At 41.8% G+C, this 18,958-nt stretch overlaps 1 long non-coding RNA gene across 1 annotated transcript in view; it reads left to right on the forward strand.

The window, feature by feature from the left end:
• Positions 1-10,096: 10,096 nt before the first annotated feature.
• Positions 10,097-18,958, forward strand: part of LOC309529962 — a 104,613-nt gene continuing 95,751 nt past the window's right edge. Inside the window, exon 1 of the long non-coding RNA XR_014218560.1 lies at positions 10,097-10,509. This is a non-coding gene — a long non-coding RNA (uncharacterized lncRNA). The remainder of the gene's footprint in view (positions 10,510-18,958) is intronic.

Raw genomic sequence — 18,958 nt, forward strand, 5'->3', positions numbered from 1 at the left:
GCTCTCCCCATAACTTTTTCAGAAGGTTTGTGGTCTTCTTCCAAAACATAGGTGTTGGTAAGAGAGAGTGGAGTCCATGCCAGTCCTGTAGCCTGAACTTCCAAGCACAGCTGCATAGCCCAGGCTATTTACAGCTACATATTTGAGATCATGGAAAAGGCTTGAACACCTTGTATTCCAGTCTATTCCCTCATGATTGATCGGGTCTGGGTTCAATACCAGTTGCATCTAGTCTCATCATGGCCAAACACTGTGAGCATCAAGGTTACACTGTGGCTGAATTAGATGGCAGCGAGGAAGACATGCCAAATTTATTGTCAAATCTTGCCTATTGATGACTTATTCATATAGAACCTGAAGCAGGGGTAAAATAGAACTGTGTAAGATCCCAGGGGAGATGATTAACAATTTGCCTGCCATATCTGTCTGTCTGACCTTTATGACGGAAATGAGCAGCATTGTTCTGGAGCAGATCCACAAATCTCTGTCAATCTTCAATACTTCATGATAAATGGCGCTGACGATCTAATGAGATCAATGGTGTGCAATTACCCTATCAATCTCTAGGCAAAGTCTTGTCAACTAAGGCTGTAAGAGTGCCATAATTGGGTCAAAAGTCAGACTGGTGTGAGGGTCCAGAAAATAAATAGCCTTGTGGAACTGGAGGAGAGCCACTGCTGTCCTCAGTGTTTTTCAGTCCTCCAAAAACTTACTATGGCATCTTCGTCCAGGATAGTTAGTTGTTGCTTTTATGAAGAGGAGCAAAGTATCTGCAAATAGGCTTCTGAGTTTCCTTGGATGTGGCAATTAATGCATATAGCCACTAAATGACCCTCTTTCCCAGCTGCCTCTTACCAGCATGGATAGGCATAAGGTCAGCTTGCAAATATTGCCCACAAGGCTCCAAGTACATTGTTTGCTTTAGGGGCAACGACTGTTTGAAACCAATTCAAATGAGCAGGGAAAGATTGAGCTTCAAGCTCTTAACTCTAAATTTGAAGCGGCAGTCCTGAGGTCAATCTGAATACAACCCATTTTGTTTGCAAAGTGAAAAACAAACACATCAGAGTGTCCAGGTGGAGGCAATAGTTCTTGCAGTCCTTTAAACTAGTCTTATATATTTGTAGAAAGAATGTTTGATTCAACAGAGCATTTTCTTTAATTTGATTCAGTGGCAAAAATCCCTCCAGGGCAGAATTGAGGCATAATGTTAGGATGTTCTAAATGCCAAAAACCATAAGCACTATTTGGGGGGGGGGGAAATAAAAATATAAACTAAAAAGATTTGAGTTATGTCTCACCTGGTGATATAGTTAACAGGACATTGTCCAAAATTAGGCAGAAGGTTTTCCTATTTTGGGTGATTTGCCCCTTCCCAGCAGACCCCAGCACTCTGTCCCGCACTGTGCAGAAGTCAGCCCTTGGCCAAATCCTGCAGAGAGAGGCTGTTAGGTTAACTTGCCACCTGCAACTTCTATCTTAGGATCTAGGCCTGCAGAATTTAGAAATTATAGAAATAATAGATTACCCTTTTTTAAATATTTCCACCCATGCAAATTTTAATGGCAAAGATTTAGCTCAATCAATAATACTTGTACATTTGTACAATTTTTGTAGCCAATTAGAAAAGGTGTCCCTGCAATTCCACCAAAGAATGGAATCAGTTTGCTTGCAGCTAGTCACCTTACACAAGTTAGATTCTCCATGTAAGAAAATAAAATTGGGCTGCGGCCAAGATGGTGGTTTGTTCTTGCTCTCGATGAAGGGTGAGGTCATAAATAACAGTGTGGGAAGATAAAACGAATGCAGCCAATGAAATACCCTGTTCTCTAAATATGACTTCAGAGCTCCATCTAGGGGAGAGAAGGCAGGATTGAAATGACTCCCACCTTTTCAGAAAGTGATTCAAATTCAATCTGTCACTGCAGAATTAGGCTGCATACACTAAATAAACTTAAAGCACCCCCTCCAAAGAATTCTGGGAACTGTTGCTTGTTAAGTATGCTGGGAATTGTACTTCTGTTATAAGTAAACTGTAGATCGCAGAATTCTTTTTTTTTGGGGGGGGGGGTTGCTTCAAATATATGGTGGTTATGGAGCCCACAGGTTGTCCCATCCTTGTCCTAATACTATGAAGACATTGAGGGGAATGAGGTAAAACGTGAAAATGAGTCAGAACTGGTCACTGTGGTGTATTGGATACAGTCCTGTTCATAATTATTTAATCTTTCCATGTGACCTCTCTTAGGCCTGCCTACAAATTAATTGTATGGGGTAAATGTGCCAGCAATTCTAGAGCACTCTACTCACTGAAAAAACAAGACTCACAAAACAAACATCTTACGAAGTTCTGCAGAGCCTAAAGTGAGGCAGTGTGATAGTCTGGAAATATGACTGTGCAAAACACTTTGTGCTTCTTGCCATCATGGTATTGTGTTTCTCACCATCATAAATGCCAACTGGATCAATACAAGGTTGCGGGGCTCTCAGTTCACCAGACTTTAACTTAGGGGTGCCATGCAATTTAAAGACAAACTGATTTTAATTCATGATCTTTCAATGCACTTCAGTACACGCTGCACATTGTCTTAATGGTGTACACTTCCCTGTACTTAAAATTAATTTTTCAATGGGCATGTGCTGCTTTTCTGAGGTACAAAAAGGTACTTTAGGTGTGGTCAGTGGTTTCTCCCCCCCTAGAAAGACAGGGGTTTGATAATCACAAACTATTTTTGAAAGCTGCTCTCATTTCCAAACTGGCTTCCCATGCAGCATAATGAGTGGAGAAACCAAACTCCAAGGCAATTGTTTATATGCAGAACATATATATATCTCAGCCACAGTACAGCTACATATTATTATATATATAGGATCAGGGTGGCCAACCTTTGGTTTTCCAGATGTTGTTGAATGTTCATTCGCCACCAGCCCCAACCAGCATGGCCAGTGGTCTGGGGAGCTTGGAGTTCTACTTCAACAGCATCTGGAGGGTACAGGTTAGCCACCCCTGGTACAAGACACCCTAAATTTCACATTGCATGGCATGCCATTTTCTAGCCACCATTGAAGTGCATTCCATTTTGTAACATTTAACTGTTACTCCTGTTTGTTTATAATATGTATCACTGACAAATGCTAAATGCATAATAATGATTTCAGCCGTATTTAGGCGGCACTTACATTATTCTCTCTCTCTGTACTTCATTGCTTTTTCGCATGGATAGTTTGCATAATAAATCAAATTTACTTTGGAAGGTCTCCTAACCCTGGAAATCAGGTTTCAAAATTGTGTGAAGAACCTTTAAGGATACAGGGGGCTCCCCACTTTGTGCAGTTCCATTAGTCCATGTGATGGGAAGTGTGTGTGTGTGTGTGTGTGTGTTTGTGGAGAGTGAGAGAGTGTGAGAGAGAGCTAACACACTCATCCACACTGATCCTTCTTGAGTCTTCTGAACATTGCATTTTAATGCCTGAATAGGGCTCTTATGCACAACTTCAGCTGCAAAAGCACAAACTCTTAAATATACATTTCAAGACAAACTGAAGCAGGTTATGCAAACATTTTTCAAATTGGCATCTCCATAAATGATTCAACCTGAGTGTTCTGCGATCTAGAGTGCACTGGGAAGGCTGTCTCTAGGAAGTCTGCCCAGGAGCTGGATTTTATGGAGCAGAAAGTCTACCAGTGGAGGCCTCTTTGCTGCAAGTGTGGAACTCTTAGCCACCAGCAGTTTGACAGCAGAAAGGGCAAAAAAGATGCGTTCAGGGGGGCCAGTGGGTGAGGGGAAATTTTGGATTTGCCTTTGGAACAGAACTGGCACACACATTTTCTTTCCAACTGGGCATAACAGAAAGGATTTTTTAAGGCAGAAAAATGGGAGAGAGCAGTTTAAGGAGAAAACACACCCACCCTACCTTCCACTCAGCTGGCAGAAGAAGAAGAAGAAGAAGAAGAAGAAGAAGAAGAAGAAGAAGAAGAAGAAGAAGAATAGTAGTAGTAGTAGTTTGGATTTGATATCCCACTTTATCACTCCCCTCCAGGAGTCTCAAAGCGGCTAACATTCTCCTTTCCCTTCCTCCCCCACAACACTCTGTGAGGTGAGTGGGGCTGAGAGACTTCAGAGAAGTGTGACTAGCCCAAGGTCACCCAGCAGCTGCATGTGGAGGAGCGGGGACGCGAACCCAGTTCACTAGATTATGAGTCTACCGCTCTTAACCATTACACCACACTCCAAGAAAGCTTTGGATTTTGCACTTTGCCTACTGCCACTCCTTCCCCTAAGATTGCTCCGTTAAGGCAATAGAGTGTTGCATACTTTAAAATCTTCATACCGGCTTTCCTTCCACCTTTTTATTTTGGGCTAGGTCTTAGAATTTAAGCTCTTAGAAATGTTGCTATATTCAAAGTTATGAAGGGGTGTGTATGGACATTTAATAATCATCATCATCATTGTAACAACCCAGCTCTCAATAAGTTAGCTAGTGACCTCTGATCAATTTAAAAGAGAAAAAGCCACCGAAGCAGAGTTACCATGGTGATGAATTCACATGGATTTTCGTAGATCTGCCTACATTTACAAAAATCAAACCAAATTGCTGTTCTGAAATTGGCTTCCCTTGATGATTCGCACTGGACTGGACAAAGAACATGTTCATGTTGTGACTGAAAGAAGATGGTGTTTGGGATCCGGGAAGAAGCTTTACAAATCCTTTGCCGTAATCCAGGCTGTGTGACTTCACTTAGAGTTGCTTTTTAGTCAAGAACCTTTCCTGGCAGGGCTTCAAAGCACTACAGTAGGACTGCAAGTAAAAGTGAATTTATGATGCATGGTGATGACTTTAATGGGTCTGGAGGTAAGGTCCAGCTATAGACAGATCTCATATCACCTAACTTTTTTGACAGAAAGCTTCCGATTCTCAGTGACCGGTGCAGCCATAAACCCTATTTATCATTGACATCTGACATGTTGGCTGTGGTCTTCTCCAGAAAACAGGGGCATAGCCATGGATTATTTATAATAATGTATATGTGAGTGGTAAGAATTATCCTACTACACTTTGAAGGACTGCATTCTTCATCCAGAGAACAATAGCTAATGTGGCAAGCTTTCTAGTTTTCCTTCATGTTTTGCCTATTTTGCCACCTCATTCCTCAATGCTAGAGGAGTATTGGTCCTTTCCACCAACGATGGATGGTGGACTGCTGTGAGCCCCCTGCCCCACAAATGTGGGGAAGTGCAACTCTGGTACTTTATTCACAGCAGAAGCAATTATGATATCTGTTGGAGGAGTTTTAACTGGGCGTGGGTGGGCTGGAGGACAGATCTGCCCTGGCTCAGGATCCTTTGCTAAGATAGGCTAGGCTCAGTGACTAGCCCAAAGTCACCCAGTGATACACTCCCCATAGGTGATCAGGGATGTGGACCCAGGTCTCCCCAGCTGAAGTCCAATGTGTGAACCACTCCACCATCCTTGCCAGCTCAGTTTTTTGACTGTTATTAGACAATAAATTGGGTATTACGCGACTAATGCTGCTCTTTGGAAGTTATTCTACAAGAATCAACATAGCTGCCTGCCATTTTTGAGCTCTCATTGGCTGAGTGGCCATGGGGCTATGTCGTCATGGACTCCTGCACGCCAGACTTTACTGCTGCACTACTGGGTAAATGTGTCTTCTCAAACCCCAAATCACTGGTTTTCACGCTAATTCTCTGTGCAAAATGAGTGTTTTTCAAATGGCCTGCCTCACAGTTTCATTTTGAAGATGAATGTTGTGAGGGTTGTAAAGGACTCTTCCGGCTAAGAGCTAGACATATAATAAGTGAATGCTGTCCTTTAATTTACTTACTTGTTCTGACAGAGTTATCAATTTCAGGATGAAAGCTGAGGAATTACAACTAATATACTTGTTATGTGGTTATTGACAAACATAGACGCTGCCGAGTATGCTTCAATTGCCTTTCCCCCTTTTAATTTAGGCAGCACATCAGAATATATGAATTGCTTTTCCTCAGTCTGGACGAGAAAGATAAAAACATCCCATACAGAGCAACATTTGTCTCCAGCAGTGTCCAGTCAGATGCCTGTGTATCCTCACAGACCAGACAGAATTGGAATAGCCACCCACCTGGAATGGATTATTGTATCAAAGAATGGTTGCCTGAGTCCTCATTCTGAAAACGAAGTCCTGGGCTGAGATACACTTAAAATTAGATCAAGCCACCCCAGAGTATACGTGTATCCTGCTTTCTAAGCTACTCTCTTCCTCTTGGCCCCAGCTGGGTGACATTTTTTTGGGGGGGAGGTCAAGGAAAAACCCCAAAGTAGTTTCCACAGCTTCATGTCTGCCCAGTACCAGAGACATTACAGGAAATTAAAACAGCAGCTATCAAACACCTAAGCCGATCAAAGTACCACTGCTCTCTGTAACTAGATAAAGCAACCAGGGCTCACCCATATAAGACAGCGTCCACCAGAAGATACTGGGTAGGTATCCTATGCTAGTCCTATTTAGAGTAGCTTCATTGTCGTTACTGGACATGACAAAGTGATTAATTTCAATGGGTCTACTCTGGGTGGAACTTAGTGGCAACATACTTTGCTGGCTTTGAAGTATCACAAAATGTACTCTTGCAGTTTCTCTTGATGCATGGGATTCATCCCAACTGGAGGCAGGGCAGTAACACAAACATACGTGTGCTATCCACATCCAGGATAACCAGTTCCTGACATTCAACCACATTCCCATTCTCTTAAGGAGTCCCAACTCCATCACGCTCCAGCTATATTTATGCATCCCTCATGTGTAAAGCAGAGTTTGAAGCAGGAATGGGGCTGCCAACACCACATTCCTGGGCTAATTGTAGCTGGGGTGCCATGCAGCCGTGTGGGTATCCTGATCATGTGGATCCCCCTGCATGTGAAGAGAAGCTCACATATAAAGGGTTCCTCCATAGAGGACTATGCACAGCACAGGATGAGGCTAGCCCTGGAACAGGAGCATGTGTGTGGCCCCCACCTCTGTTTCAAACTGTGAGTGCCTTACACAGGAGCAACATGTGGACCTAGAGCTTTTAGCACCAGGCCAAGAGACAGAACTCTGGGTAAATGAAGTCTATGATATCCAGTGATAATAATGCCCCTCATCTCTGACATGGTAGGGGTCCTCTCCATAATGTGCTGACTTAGTTAACGTTGGGAGTTCTCTTTACGATGACTTTCTCTGACCACGTTCCGCATTCTGAAGTAGCAAAACCCCAACTCTCATTCTTGTTTAAGGTGTAAGGCAGGGAATAAATAAAACAAATATGTGAGCTCCCAGCACGCCCATGGATGAATTCAGACAGTCCCTTTCAGAGCATTTCAGAGCATACACTGGTTTTCCCCACTCGTGGGGGCAACAAATGCTAATTTCCAGGCTGGTACTAATTAGCTATTATCATAAATTCCCATAATGATGGCCCAAGAGTATGCTTTCATTTCAGAACAACCCTTTTGACCTCAATATAGAGATATGCCCCTATCGCTATATTCAGTTGTAAATTAACATGCTGCAGCAATAGGTCAATTCAATTTTGGGGTGAGATTTCAAGATCCTTTAGGAACATATGTCTAAAAAAAGAGAAAGAATTGGTCTAAGTCTAACTTCCAGGGGATGTTATCTATCCCCTCTCTTTGTGTGAGAAAGCAGAATTTCTGTTCATTAGTGATGTTAATTATGCAGTCATTGATTTAAGCCCTGTTTTAATGTCTGGAATAAAATAGTGTTTCTCCTTCTCTCTCTGAGGCAGCAGCAGGGATGGCCTCCAACTTAGATGGCTTTAAAAGAGGGTTAGACAAATTTAGGGAGGAGAGATCTATCGACAGCTACCAGCCATGATGGCTAAGCTCTGCCTCCACAGTCAGCAATGCTTCTGAATACCAGTTCCTGGAAGCTATAAAAAGGGAGAGTGTTCGAATCCTGCTTGCAGGTTTCTCACAGGTATCTTGTTGAACAGAATGATGTTCTTCTTATGTTTGTGTGTGCGCGCGCGCATCTGCTTGTGAACATGGCAGCAGGGAAAAGTGCAATTTCTTCTGGACTGAAGTCGCATTGAAAATAAGCTACTAGATGTAGGATTGGGAGACAAGCCAGGAATTTTTCTCTGAGGTATTTGTCCATAGAACAGGAAAGACATTGTCGGCAAGCACAATTCCACTAAAGTTGCTGCAGGTATTAGGCAATTTCTTAAAATATTATTGATTTCCCTTGTGAATTATTCCTTGTAGCCTTACACTGAGAGAGCTATACATTCAAGTCTGGTGCCAAGTTGCAAGGGAATATTTCTGATACCGGTGTTTCCTACACCTTATCACTGATTGATCTAAATTTTCAGTTGATACCACAGATAACAATTACAGGGTAATTCCTCCAGGCAAACTGCCATCTCAGACATGAAAACACTACACATGGATTAATGTTTGACTCTCTCACTAATACTGTTATTGCCTAGGTAGAAGACAACTGCCTCCTCCCTGACAAACAGTAGCATGCAGCCACTTTTTCGTTTTCGTTACCATCTTTCTTAAACCCAGAAATAGCAACCACCCCATTCCTCCTCTCTTAGGGGAAAATCCAGCCATGCAAAATGTGCCCATTATATACTGTAATGTTTGAGACTTTGTCCCAGATTAAAATCTGTGCTCACAGCATTCTAGTTAGCTCTTTGCTCAGTGAACTGAAGTAGCATTTCTTTGCTTACCATTAACAAAAGTGTCTGAAGCTGCAGAATACGTTTGAAATATTCTTTTTTACTTGAGAGGGGATGGGGTGCATGCTGAGAGATACGCACTGAGACATACACCCCTCAAGTGGTTGGAAATATTGATCTTTATAACATTGCTTTGCTAGATTCATATCGTTTGTCATCACCACCACCCTGCTTGAGTTAGATATTTACTGGAAGATAACTATTCTTGGGTGAGTTATTGTGGTTGCTCTTCCAAGGAAAATAAAGGAGAGTTATATCTCCTCAGTAATGACAATCTGTTATTCTTTTTCCTTACAGGAAAGCAAAACTTCCGCAATAAATGGGAAGAGGGTGCTGAGTTTTGTGCTGAGATCTGCCGTCTTTGGGAATGTGGGTACTGCTAACATTCTTCCCAGGGTAGGCCTAGCTGAGCTGCCTCAAAACTGTCACATCTCCCTTTGCACCATACTTGGGCAGCCCACTGACTTCATTTGGTAGAACTCTGGCTTCTTTCTTCTACCCCCAAGGCTGGCCCAATACAGTTTGCTGCCTAAAATGGGGTAGCCCATGACACACTCCCTTTGCAAGCCAAGTACCCAAGGCTGGTCAAGTTATTTTATGACACCTGAGGCAGAAAATGCCACAAGTGCTTCTCTCCTTTCCTGGCAGTAAAAAACAAAACAGAAAACAATAATATTACATTAAATAACTAACAATTTACTGCTCTTTTATGACACTCAAAACTGCCTGCCTGAGGCAACTGACTCTGCCTAATAGCAGGACTGGCCTAGTTTATTCCCAGTGTGGTGTAGTGGTTAAGAGCGGTAGTCTTGCAATCTGGGGAACCGGGTTCGCTTCCCCGCTCCTCCACATGCAGCTGCTGGGTGACCTTGGGCCAGTCACACTTCTGTGAAGTCTCTCAGCCCCACTCACCTCACAGAGTGTTTGTTATGGGGGAGGAAGGGAAAGGAGAATGTGAGACGCTTTGAGACTCCTTAAAGGGAGTGAAAGGCGGGATATCAAATCCAAACTCTTCTTCTTCATCATCACCATCCCTAGCTAGCTGGACCAGTGCTCAGGGATGATGGGAACTGCAGCCCAACAACATCTGGAGACTCAAAGCTGAGAAAGGCTGTCCTAGGGCACTTGAAGCAAATTTGTAATCTGAAGATCTGTAAACATTCTAACCTCATATTATAACAGTGTTTCCCCTAATACTTTTAATTACTTTGTTGCAGTTGTTCACAAGAGCACAGTTTCTTTTTACTACCATTTTCTTTAAAAAAGAATGGAAGAAATACTTGAAGGGAAAATATATGGTTCTAAATTATCGTGAGAAGAGACATAAGAGATAAAACATGTGAGGTAATTAATAGTACATCTCACATTCATGATATTTTTATACTCTTTCTTCATTGGGATAGATTACCAGAAATGGTAGGTTAAAGAGTACATGGTCTGAACATGCATGACCCAGTAACTTTGCAGAAGCTGAAGTTTAACAACCAATCCTTCTTCCCAGGGAACTCTGTAGCTCTCTGAGGGAAATGAGAGGCCTACTAAACAACTCTCAGCACTGCCTCTCCTGGGATTCTTTGAAGGAAGCCATGGCTGTTAAAGTGCTATGATGCTGCTTTAAATGCATAATGCAGATAAGGCCCAAGCAAGGTTTAAGTATAAAGAACCATCTAGAAGGACAGCAGGAGCCTTCAAGCTGTTGATCAACAGTTAGCAGCAGATTGAGCAAGCACATCGGTCACCTGGCGTCTTCCCAACTGTGGTGAGAGATACTGTGTTTCTATTTAAATTATAGTAATTACTTCTAAATTTGTACCTATACATAGAAGTTACCATATGCAAATTGGTGCCTCACGGGTTTTTTTGGGGGGTAACACAGGTCTTCTTTTTTTTAGGCAATGCATAGCTGGCCACCCTACTGACTAGGCCTTGACTGCACCCTGGTAGCAGTTCTGCTATTGGAGCCACCAGCTTCCCTCTCCCCTGAGCAAGGGGTGTGTGGAAATTTTCTCTGATTCCTCCTTCCCGCTGCAGCCCCTCTATGCTATTAAAGAAAAGGCTTCCCAGGTGACGCTACAGGACAGTGTGGGAGTTACAAAAAAATGGGTATAAGGGAGAACCACTGGAAATTGCCCCCTCCTTGTTCTTCCAGTGGAAGTCTCTGCTGGATAAAAGCCCCTTCTGCGAACATAAGGAGGTCCTTCTGTCCATTGAAACTGCACTCTGGACTTAACCCAGTACGATTAGCCTCATTAAATGGTTTTTATTAGTTGCTAATAGGTTATTCATTAAGGCTACTTTAGGAAAGTCAGAATTCTGATGGAAACGGGATTAGAAATTATTGGTGTGCACTTAATTGCACCATGTCCAAAACAGTGAACTGAATCAGTGTTCACTGTTATTGATGTTTTCAGACCTCAGATGATACATCATTGATGATCCCCACCTGCTCCAATTTGCATTGTGCTTCCTTTACAGTGAACTTAATGGCCTTGCTTTGAAGTGAATGTTGCAGGATAACATAAGAAAAAAACACCATAATTTTGCAATTAATTATTTAAAATTCTGCTGCGGTAGACAGCAAGACGGAAAATGTAGTTTTTGTAGGAAGGCAAACAGCAGCAGAACAAAAACAATGCTGCATATGATGAACAAGGGTGGGAATGGAAGCCTTCCTTCAAAAGCATTGTGAGTCTATATAGGCAGCAGGTTGAGGAGGTAAAGTGCGCTGAAGTTTTAGAATCAGGTGAGAGGCACATTTCTTCTACTGCTGCCCTACATTAAAAACTCTCTGCTATGAGAAAGGCAATGCAGTGTGGAGCAGTATGGGCTTGAGGTTTCAGCGGTCGGTTTTCTAGGGCCTCAACTTGCAGAGCGATATTAGTAGGCAAGCATTAGAAATGGCCATTTGTCGTCAACAGACTGAAGCGGTACTCTCTGCTTTGCCAACTCTGGATTCAGCTCCCCTCCTTCTGCTGAATATGTTTATCTTTATTGGGTGATCTTGTGAACATGCTCAACTGACACACTTTCTACTACTCGATGAATAGCACTTAACATTCTCTTCTGTTTTTCAGCCCCTGAAGTGTTGTTTTGTGGGTTCATTTTGCTGTGCCTGGCAGTTATTTTTACAAGATAGTTACGTTTGCAAAAGGTTTGGGGATACTTTGGTGTACTATAGAAAGGATTCATACATTTTTGATGAGGCATGGGCCTTGGGACATTTGCATTTCTGTGTGGCCTTGGGCAAAGGCTTCCTCCTCCATATATTTATTCTCATCTGCATAATAAGGTAAAACCCCTCCTTTCTCCTATATCCTCTGTCCTGTCTACTTTCAGCCACTCCACACTTCCCAGATCTTGCATGCAAGCTAGTATAAACGGTTTCTGTGTAATCCCTCTTCAGAAGATATGTCTGCCAGCACACAACAAGGAGTACAGTATTATGCATACAGAGGAGCCCTTCCTCCCCTGGTGCGTTGCAAATAACTGCAAGGGAGGAGCTTTCATATACACACAAAGGCTTCCATATGACTTGAAAACCTGCACAACTGGGGTCAGGGCTGGCCCAAGGCATTATGGCACCTGAGGCTAACCACAAAATGGCACCTCCCACTATCCCCACAAGGGAGGAGGGAGCGAGTGAAGATCTACATCAGAAACAAGGGGGGAATAAAGATTACATCAGGAACAAGGACGGGAGGAGGCCAGCAGCACCTCCTATTTGCCAAGAGACTGCTGTAGAGGAGGCATTGTGGGGGCAAATCCAGCCTCTGAGGAGTGTGCCGCTGCTACTGCTGCCGCCACTACAACAGCAGCAGTGGGCACTGCATCCCTTGGAGGCCAGATCTACTGCCCCTGTGGATCCTGCCGCCTGAGGCAGTTGCCTCATGGCTTCTAGGTCACATGGAATTTGAATGTGCAAAGGCCTTTTCCCATCACTACAGACACCTACACCTACTTGATACTGTTTAGAACAGCCTTTCATGAGTAGGCAAAAATCCTGCAGCACAAATAACAATTGAATCCACACAAATAAATGCATGGCATGATTTTACTTGCCTGGGTGAGAGACGCTAAGGACAAAGAGGAACCACATGTTGTCCAATGTATTATTAGAATTCAAACCAATTGGTTTTCTGTGACTGGGCATGGATGGATGAGCAAATGGGACAAAGGTATTATCATTCCAGCTGGGACTAGTTCAGTTGCGATTTTCTGTGTTCAAACTCAATGTGCCATGAGATATAGAAGTCATGTATACACCCATGTCCATCCCATGCACTCTGCAAGAGCAAATTTGCAGGTTGCGCCCTCATGCTCTCATATATGTGTTATTCTCTTAATTCCTTGATGCATGTAAAATTTTGACAGTGGGACACACATGAACTGGCCCTATGACAGAGTGATTCATACCTGCTTCTTTAAAAACATGTCAGTCAATCCATCTTTTGGCTATTTATTAAAGCAGCTATCAAGAATCTTGTTCTGACAGCTTTGATCTAGATTTTTAAAAAAGGAAAAAATATTTTGAGATCTGCTATGCAGCGTTACAAAGCCAAACCCTTTTTCTGCACTGAGTTGTGTGATATATTTTCAGCAGTTCTGGGTATATTTGTATCCATTTACCCAGCTGTCTTTTTGGAAAAAGCAAGGCAATTGCCTAGAAACTTGGAAAAATGTTATACATGGCAGCCAACCCATTTAAAAAAGCTTTCCCCCCTGTACCTAAACATTAATATTTTGCTCCAGGCTACGGGAGTACCAAAAAGGCATTGGGAAAATTCAGGTCAATGTGTTATTTGTGCAGTTCAGTCAATGATTTTACTCAAACCTGAGCTGACTGGTGTAGCCAAGTGGAAGCAATGCAGTAAAGCAACACGTTAGATCTTCAGCGGGGTTTGCCAGTTCACATTGGAGGCCGCCAATGCACTCCTGTGTAGCTTTTGGAGAGGAAAGCGACTTCTTTCATGTGCATCACAATCTGATGTATGCTTGCTTACTCAGAGGGAAAGCCCACTGTGTTCCATGGGGTTTACTCCCTAGGAACAGTATTTAGGGTTGCAGTTTAATATGATCATGTGTGCCATACAGAAGCTTTTGTTAGTGCATAATCTGTGTCTGTTAGTTGTTATATAAATATCGGCTATGCTTTTAACGCATGCAGTATTCTAATGAATGGCAGCTATGTGCTTTAGTATGAGTAAAAAACTAACTGCTGTGTTGATTTTATTTATGAAAAGAGAGCCCTTTCTTACCTGCAGATGGTTATGCATGTAGTTGATTGCAGACTGTAGTGATTACATAAATGCAGAGTCTGAACATACAATTGGTATGCTTAGGTTATCTTGATGAAGGAAAGTTTTGTGAAAAATTCAAAGAGTGTTCTAATAATTTGTGATACTATCAAAATTTGTGTGTAATTCTGAAAGCTACTCGGAATGACAGAAAACTAAATATAATTTTCATATATTATAAATTTTGCCCACATTCACTTAAGTAGCACTGGCCAAGGGTTTTTCTAAATCTCTGCCCCATCCTCTTAGTACATTCATTGTTTGATTCATCCTATGAAACTTGCTTTGGAAAAAATGCTCTTTGTCATGGATATTTTGCCCTGATACCAGGTGTGCACAGAATAGTTGCAACTATGCAAGGATGAAGGGAGAAATATCTGAACTCTTTTAAAAGCCAAAATTCCTTTCTGAACTGAGCCCTGGCACTGAATGCAGGCTCTGCTTAGGGTCTACCTAAGCAAGACGTGATCACATTGAGTTCTGGATGAATAACCATTTAAAGGTGCAGATGCTGCAAGGCAAGGACTAGGAATACACCCTGCTAATTAAGAGATGGCTGAGAAAGTCAATGCAGTATGCATTTTAATACAAACCTACCAAGTTTACACTTCTCAAACAAAAAAATTGAAATGTGGCCATTTTTCAAAATCTGTGTTTTCCTATTTTTTTTGGGTAGTGCAGTTCTCCAATAATAATAAAAACATACGGAATGTTTATATTAGACAAAACAACTTGCAAAAACATGTCTCGGGTGAAATTGCATACAAAAATATGTAAGTTAGGAGAAACATGCATGAAAATGAATTTTCATGTTGGCTTTTCTCCCTCCTTTAAGTGCAAACTGATGCAGAAAGAGGCTCTCAGCATGATAATACAATACACAGCCGGATGGAGATAGTCTTTTCTTTGTCCTTCCTGCCCAGTCTCTCTTCCCATCTACTTGGGCAAATAATAGAATGATCTGCTTGGACACACAATGGAATGAAGTCAGACATAACACCTTAGTAGTGGTGGATGTGGCTTCAGGGCTCAAATTACAAGAAAGCCAGAGGGGAATTAGTTCATTACCTTTTTCTGTGCTGCCCATTTTATCTACTGCCTTTAGAAGACTTTGGTGGTGGCCATGTTTTGGTAAAAGTTCATGTGAATTACATTAAAGGGCACTCAATGTCACAGCTTTCCCCCTCCACCAATAATTCAAGCATGGTGGGATGTTTGGGGGGGGGCGTTCAAAGCAGTAACAGCTTGTGTGGTAGAGCAGAGGTGCTTACATGACACTTCCTGTGTCCTGGGGGGCGAGCTGGGCAGCAGTAAGGTTGGGGCTATGTGGTTGCCAGTCTGGTGCTGCAAGCATGCCTGCACATCCCTTGACCTCACCTGCACCCTGCCCTGACCCAGCTCCATCCAGGTATGCTGTGGCAATGCCAATGCTGGGGAGGCAGCTCCTCAGCTCTATCCCGCCATTACATGGGCTGTTTGTGGTCCAGAGGCAAATTTCAGGGGGTGGGGATCTGGTTTGAACCAGACAGTGAGGGATGCAAATTGGTAAGTATTGTCTTGGTTGTGAAAACACTCTAGAACAGGTGCAACTGGGGTGTAAATATGTACATTATTTTTTTTTTGCAAAGGGTGTTTAAGGAGATAACAGAAATCACTGGGTTAAAGCTGACCGAACGTTCAGAGGTAGCATTGTTATCAATTTACGATGGGGTGGAAGGTCCACAGGCTATGAAGGACTTGCTGACAAATTTACTGACAACTGCACAAATTATCATAGCTAAGAAGTGATAGGGGCAAGCAGAATATAAAATGGATGAATGGTATAAAGAGGTGTGGGATATAGCTATTAATGATAAATTAATATGTGCCATTAAGGTAAGACGGGGAATATGCAGGAGAAATGATTTTGAGGAGATATGGAAGGTGTTTGTAGAATTTGTACTGTTAAAACGGAAAGGGGTCAAACCATCGCAAGAGGTGTTGAAATTATGGGAGGCTGGATAGTGATAATGGAATGGTCTCAGTGGTGCGGTACACATTTTTATTCTTATTTATTTATGGTTATTACTTTGTCAAAAGAAAGAAAAAGAAAAAGACTGGAGTAAAATGTGTACAGCAAAAAAGAAAAAGAAAAGAAAGTGCAACTAGGTGTATTTACCTGTGTTTATTTTTTATGTGCTCTTGTGGGAAGCTATCTAAATGGCAAAAGGTGTGTGTGTTTTCTAAAAAAATAATATTCTCAAAAACGGTTTTAACTTACTAAAACTTACTGCTATCTTACTAAAACCTTAAGTAAAAGTGTGGTTGTCTGGGAGAAATCTGGTCTGAGGTCTTATTATTAATCCCATGCTTACATCCCATACTACTCTACCCAGTATAGGGAGTAGATTGGACCAATTAAAATCCAGAGGGTTAAAGGGTTCTTTAAATGGAGGCAGCCAGAGATAAATAGCAGCAGCATCAATGCAGTTAACTAGAAAGAGTTGTTGATGTGGTTGGATGGCTTGCCTTCCTCCCTCCTCATGGTGCAAATTACGCCCGGGCCCTTCTTGTAATGTGGCAGAAGATCCCACGCACATCTCTCTAGATGATGTGAAAGATACTTATCGTATTGAATTTTTCAAACATACTCATAAAATGATGAAAAGATTTGAGAGTCAAAATACCAATCAAAGAATAAAGCTGTGGGTAGCAAACAAATATCGGCACACGGTTGGCAGACATTTATCTTAGCAATGCAGTGAAATGAATGCCCTTTCATTAATGTTACATTTTGTTCTTTTCACACGCTCATATATGACAGGAGCTCAATGTGCTCTTCTTTCAAGGTCGCTATAGTCTGAGATGGTTTTGTCTCCTTGTATTCAAAAGCATCCTATTTCTACCACCACCCCTTGACAACTCACCAGAAGTAACTGCTTGGAACAGATTTATGTATCAATGCACCTAAAATGCTATTTCATCAACCAAGAAATCCATGATTATTTAAATGATTTTGGGGGAGGGATGGAGGGGGTGGCGTAATTTAATAAAGTATAGTAGGGCCCCAAATCAGTTCCATATTATTTAATAAGGAACCATCATTTGGAAGTTTCATTTCTATCTCTATAATATTTCAACCCATACTAGCATTCTTGTAGTTGGAACAGGATATGTGATGCAATAAATTATATATTTCTTATACCGCCCCGTTCTTATACCGTTCTAGGAAGAACACATAGGACCTTCTTTTCTTCTATATATTTGTATATCTCCATTGCTCCATCACTTCAGTTGACAATCTGATTACTGCTGCACTTGTTATTTATTTTTTTCACATTCAAGGCACCATTAACAAAACATCACCATAGCACTGTACCCAGATAAGGGTACCTTCAGAGAGCAGCTCTCTGAAAGGTAGTTCCTTCCCTGGAGGAAGTTTATCTCGCCCAACCCAGAAAATACAACCTCCTAGCAATACAAAGCAGCAGCAGAAAGAAGAGCAATGCTAGAAGGCACTCTAGCAACCAGCTCAAATATAGCCTGAATGGGAAAACAGCAGGAGAGAACAATTAAAAATTAACTACCAGATAGACTCTGCTCAGCACTTAAGAGATAACGAAGAAGATCCCAAGCAAATCTTCCCTTGGAAGAGAGTTCACAGTTGATGTGCTGTGATCAAGAAGTTGCTTTGTGTTTCCAAATATCTCTATGATATTTGTCCGCTTTCTCCCCTTTTTTTAGTTGAGAAAGTGACTCTGTATTAGACTTGCACTGATAAGAGTATATCTCAGTTTTTAATTTAAATGGTACAGAGTACTGAGCAGTTGGACAGAATATTAAGCTTGCATAAAGGTGATGCATTCACTTTTTAATCAAAATCCACCCTCCTATTCACCACACCCAAATTATAGAAGATTTAGTGATTTGAATTTCATTTTACTGTTTTTTAAAAAAAAATCTGAAATTTTAATGATGTATGAATCATTAACATGCCGTATGGAGTGTTAGGTTAACCTGGCTTTTAAAAGCAAGCAGTAAGTTTCAAAGACCAAGAGAGGCTCTCTCTCTCTCTCTCTCTCTCTCAATTTGAAAGGCTTATAAATAGCAGAGCTTCGCTCCTGTTGGTTCAATCATGAATCTGAAATTGAGCTTCAGTCTCCTGGACTTGTTGATACATATATCAAAGCAGGACTTGGAGGTAAAAGTTTATGGCTGAAGTCAAGCTCAGTTAATTGCTACTCAATGAGCTGAATCCCAAGTACCCTGCAGTCTCCTTTAATATATGGGCAACAGTGATTAATAAATAGCAAGCTAGACCTAGAAGCAAATGAAGGGGATTAAAAAAAAAAAGTCAGGTGACGCATGTGAGGATGCCAGATGATGGGGCTGGTTAAACGGAAATGATATGTACATTTGGGTTAATTGGACAACTCTTTACATGAGACTTTTTTCATTTCCCTGTATTTGGGCCAACCCAAAGCATTGCCATCTATTGCAAGGTGACCAGGGCAATTTATTGGCTAAACCACTGAGCAATACAGAAATTGTGTTACCGTGCGTCAATAGATAGATAGGTAGCAGTAACTTTTAAACTCAGTTTTCAGCCTCCTTCCTTCTAATCCCTCCCCACTTACCCACACCACAATCTGAGTTTTTCTTTGTGTGTCACTCAAAGTAGAAGTGGCCTACTGGTGAGGCATCAGGCATAAGCCTGCATTTTATTAATGTTTGATCAGGACTTGTATATTAAAGAGAGAGCTTAGATTTTCAAAAGTTTCATGCCAGGCACAAGACCAGCTGCTTAGAGAACCTTGACAGTGTTTTCCTCCTAGACAAAGGGGCCCCTTTGATTTATAGCAGAAAACAATTCTCAAAGTCGTAAAAGCTGGAATTACAGACTGAGTGAGGACACTGACCCTACATGTTACAGAA

This window comes from Podarcis vaucheri (genome assembly GCF_965113315.1).
Source record: "Podarcis vaucheri genome assembly, chromosome: 3".
Taxonomy (NCBI): Eukaryota; Metazoa; Chordata; class Lepidosauria; order Squamata; family Lacertidae; genus Podarcis; species Podarcis vaucheri.